This window comes from Anarrhichthys ocellatus, unplaced genomic scaffold (assembly GCF_004355925.1).
Source record: "Anarrhichthys ocellatus isolate YVR2014 unplaced genomic scaffold, GSC_Weel_1.0 scaffold61, whole genome shotgun sequence".
NCBI lineage: Eukaryota > Metazoa > Chordata > Actinopteri > Perciformes > Anarhichadidae > Anarrhichthys > Anarrhichthys ocellatus.
The window spans coordinates 1,321,874-1,326,349 of NW_022280091.1; the positions used below are offsets into that span (position 1 = coordinate 1,321,874).

The window sequence follows — 4,476 nt, forward strand, 5'->3', positions numbered from 1 at the left end:
GAGAGAGAGAGAGAGAGAGAGAGAGAGAGAGAGAGAGAGAGAGAGAGGAATGTTTCCCTCGGACTGCATTAGAGAGAGTGGAGAGACTTGGGAGGAGCTGTCGAGAGACGGCTTCAAGCTCTTCCCCCTCTTCCCGGTGTGAACTAATCTGGCTCCTCTGTGTTCTCCGTCATATCGGGCCACGGCTCCACAGCACCGCGGCCCTTTTCCACGGGCGCTGGATTAAGGCTCGGCTACCCCGAGACTAAATTTGCTATTGAAGAATCATCTAGGTGTAATCCCTGTGTGAAGCCAGCCCTGTATGGTGCGGCGCATTAGACCCCACACCATGGCTATTATACACAGCAGGCTGCACACTCCATACAGGAGACAAGCATGAGGGTGGTTTGCTGTGTACTGGCAGCAGAGCCTCAGGGTTTGCTTTAAATTGTCACGTAAAGTGAGATTGGTTCACTTAAGGTGGTCCCATCAACACCCCACCGAGGGAACACATCAAATAATTCAGAGTTCTGACAGGATGTTTTTCACCTCAGTGATTACAATATTTAAATTTTAATACACCCTGTCACATATTTCTTTAATAATCCTGTCTCCTGGTTTTTCACACTCGCATTAACATTTAACATTTGCATTTTCTGTTTGATTCTTTATTTTTTTTCCTCTTGAATTCTCAGGAAAGACAGAAACTATATCACAAAAGTAGAGCCTACAAAGTTAACACACACACACAAATCATAGACTTTATATAAGAAGTGGACGTATTGTCACAGTGACGTCAACCATTGATGTGTGGACTACGCTTCTGAGGCCTATGAGTTTGGCATTTTGGCCCCAGAGGGTGGAGGTAAGTACAACCGAACTCTGAATAAGAAGATTTTATGTGAGCAAAATGTTAACTTTTATTAACTGAAAACACACTGTGAAAGAGTTAAAGCTGTGAGAAGGAAACAAGGACAACTCCCAGACCAGACAACATTGATGTAGAGACCTGTCAATCACAGTAAGCCCGCTCTAAAGCATACTCAGCTTTATGGTCTATTTAACTCTAAATGGACCATAATTTACTAAATGAACATAATGCTGTATTGAAGAAGACTTGAAACTAGAGATTGAGACCATAAACTCATGTTTACAATGTTTACTGAGGTAAAAAATCAAGAGAGAAGTACGGACATTTTCTAAGGCACTTCCACATTGGCTTCACTTTTCAGACCCGGAGGCTACCGCCCGACACAAACACCACTAATAAGACAAAAATCCAGAAATATGCCAATAACAGCTAAAATAAACAGATTTTAACAACACCTATGGCAACGGTAAGACAGAGACGCAAACGGCATTACATTTAGTGAAGAGTGCACTATGACTTGTTTAGAACTCAACATTTCTATGTTTAGGACGTGGGGCTTGATCCTGGACTTGCTTTTTTTGCGACTTAACCTGGGACTTGTCAGTCTGGACTTGGGTCTTGACTCGGTACTTGTCAGTCTTGACTCGGGACTTGTGCACTAAGACTTGAGACTTACATGTGACTTGCAAAACAATGACTTGGTCCCACTACTGGTTATAGGTGTCAATATTGGTGGGTGGACAACTAGGGGTGCATAGACCTAAGATGCCGGATGCGAAATGACGATCCACTTTTAAAACAGTTTCTTCATCAATCTCACAACAAAAATTCTCTGTTTTCATTGTCAGCTACATTCATTCAGCCACAGAATGCCACCGACTCTGTTTTTAGTGGAAAAAGAGAGCACTGGTACTGGATCAGTTGTTCTGGATTGGCAGATCTGTCGAGTTCATGTATCGGAATCAGGAGAGGAAAACTTGAATCGCTGCATCCTTTCAGAGACGCGAGATGAACACGCCAAAAGAGTTCCCAAACTGGACTACATGTGGCATGTGACCCCTTAACAGCAAAAGGCAGTTTGTCATCTCGGGACCCCCTTGGGTTTATTGGCCGATCCCTTGCGGAAGGGTCTTGACCCCCCCCCCCCCCCCCACACACACGGGCTGAAATACTTCTTTAGAACACGAGCAAAGCAAACTTTGTTCTAAAAAGCTACACGGTGAAACCACACCTGTGCTCACGAAAGCAGAGGACATTCCTCTTGTTTGGGCCAGTTTGTACAACAGCGCCACCGTCGCAGCCATTTATGCGACAAGTGACAGAAAATGCTGAACCCGTGGCGTCGGCCTGTGAGGCAGAGCAGGTTACCCTCGGCCCTCGGCCCACGCCCCAGTCAACACAGGAGCTACTTCCCTGCGGCTCCTACGCAGACTGAACCAGTCTGTGTGTTCGTACGTGATTGACTGTGTGTTCGAGTGAGATATCTTGATCAAATTTCCATTTACACAGACGACTGTCTCTTCAATGCTGTGCTCTTTGAGGAAACACACAAACCCACGCATACACACACACACACACAGGCCAGAGGCAACCAGGCACTTCATTTCCTATTCCGCCCCCTCTCCTCGTCCTCGGCACCCTCATCGTCCACTCCGGCCTCCCCAACACTCAACTCACGGTCACTATAGCAACCTCACACAGAGAGCTGCCGGCAGCCAGAGGGCTAATCATGTTGTTACTACATCTGTCGGGGAAAAAAAAAACTGAGACGAAAGCCCTGGAAACATTCACGAACAGTGCCTGTGCACCCAGCAGCCCTCAGACCCAGATGTCCAATGTGTCCTTGCAAACACATGGGAATTTAAATACACCCACACACACACACACACACACACAAATAAGGTCAAAGAAAACAGGTCTTACCTTTGCTCATGGTTCATCCTGGAACGTGAAGTTAAAAAAAAAAAAGCGGGAGCTGAAAGAGGACAAGACAAGATTTTTCATGTGAGTTTGAATCCGTCTGCACTCTTGAACCGTGAACAAAAATACACCATATTGATTTATTTTTTTTCCACTGTTTTTCTTGGCCCGGGGAAAAGAATCATTTGCTTGACGGCCCCGTCTTGGATGAGACAGAGAGACAGACGAAGGGAGGCCTGCACAGAGATCTGCTAATAAAAAAGAAAAGAGGGCAATCGAGGCTGCCACAGAAACATGCCTTCTGGGTATGTTGCTCTGCTGCCACCTGTGGACCAGACCGGGTACTCCACCTGCACACAGTCTCAGGACGGTGACCTCAGAACATCCAAATCACGACTTTTTAAAGCGAGGGGGGGCATAGGAGGAAGTGTTGCGGTTGGATTGTGCAAATGAAGTTATTGCTGTGTTCCACATGCTGTCTGGTTCTAAACCAATCCCCCTGGATAACGTCTCGCTTCCTTTCGGCGTACAGCACATGCGACTCCCAGTGAAGCGCGCGCCGCTCGCCTCGGCAGACCCTGTGCTATCATCCAACAATACTTTCAAAGAGTTTGATGAAATATTTTCTCTTTTTTTTTTTTTGCCTTTTTGAAGTTTTTCGCAGAGGCCTCGCAAACCAAAATGAGTCACAGACAAACTCTACACACAGAAAAAAAAAAGAAACTCCAGCCGGCCTCAGAAAAGGAAAGTGCCACTCACACACACTCACACACACACACACACACACACACACGCACAGAGCCTACGTGCAGCCCCTGCATCTTTTAGCGAAGCGAAGAGGGCTGAGCGAATGCTTTATATTTAGAATGGTGACGCTATGCGAACGCTAACATGAGAGGAAAGCTCAGCGATGCGTTGGAGAGCCGCGTGTTCAATAATGTATCAGAGGCAGCGTTTTAAAAAACAGCTGGGGGATCGCCCGTCTGTCTTGTCCTGTCCGCCCGTCTGTCTCTTTGCATGTCTTACCTCCAGGTCTGATGTTTGGTTAAACTTACTTTCATCCTGTCGACAGTCTCATCACTCGCTCCTTCTGTCCCTCAGGATGCGTCTCTCTCTCTCTCTCTCTCTCTCTCTCTCTCTCTCTCTCTCTCTCTCTCTCTCTTAGCAACATAAATCATGCACCGATCTGGGCCCCAGAACGAATCCGCTTTTGACAGCGAGGGGAGGAAGTGCCCGTGTGCGCATGTGTTTTTGTTTGTTTTTGTGTTTGAAGGTCATCGTGATATTCGGCTCTTACCTGTTTCAGTGCGCGGGTCCGCTGTGCCGCTTCATCCTTGAGGAAATGAAAGAGCAAGAAATCTCCCCAGAATTCTCCTGCAAGGGAGAAGGAGGGATGCGGAGAAGGGAAGGGGAAGAGGAAAAGAGGAGAAGGGATTAGGAACAGAGCCTTGGCCTTTCAAAACTCTGTGTGCTTAAAACTAACTCTGGGTTTTAGACTAAGTTCCCTGTGTTTGCATTGGTGTGTGTTTTACGTGCAGTAAGTGGAAGCTTGGAACTTAATGCAAAAACGTGCAATGATTGTTCCCACAGGCATGTCAGGTCAAACGGACAGCCCAGGCTGAACTCCTGGTGGGCTTTAAAGGCTTTTAGGCAGCTACTTACAAGCCGTATACACTGAGCGCACTTGTGCAAGTAGCTACACACAC

At 46.8% G+C, this 4,476-nt stretch overlaps 1 protein-coding gene across 23 annotated transcripts in view; it reads right to left on the bottom strand.

Annotated features, from left to right (window-relative positions):
* LOC116396895 (receptor-type tyrosine-protein phosphatase delta-like) overlaps window positions 1-4,476 on the bottom strand; it is a 150,323-nt gene that overhangs the window by 103,103 nt on the left and 42,744 nt on the right. For all 23 annotated transcript variants that reach the window (XM_031871850.1, XM_031871863.1, XM_031871864.1 and 20 more), the window contains 2 exons: window positions 4,068-4,144; window positions 2,774-2,825 (listed from right to left, as the gene is read on the bottom strand). The gene's annotated coding sequence lies outside the window, so the exon portion shown is untranslated. The remainder of the gene's footprint in view (window positions 1-2,773; window positions 2,826-4,067; window positions 4,145-4,476) is intronic.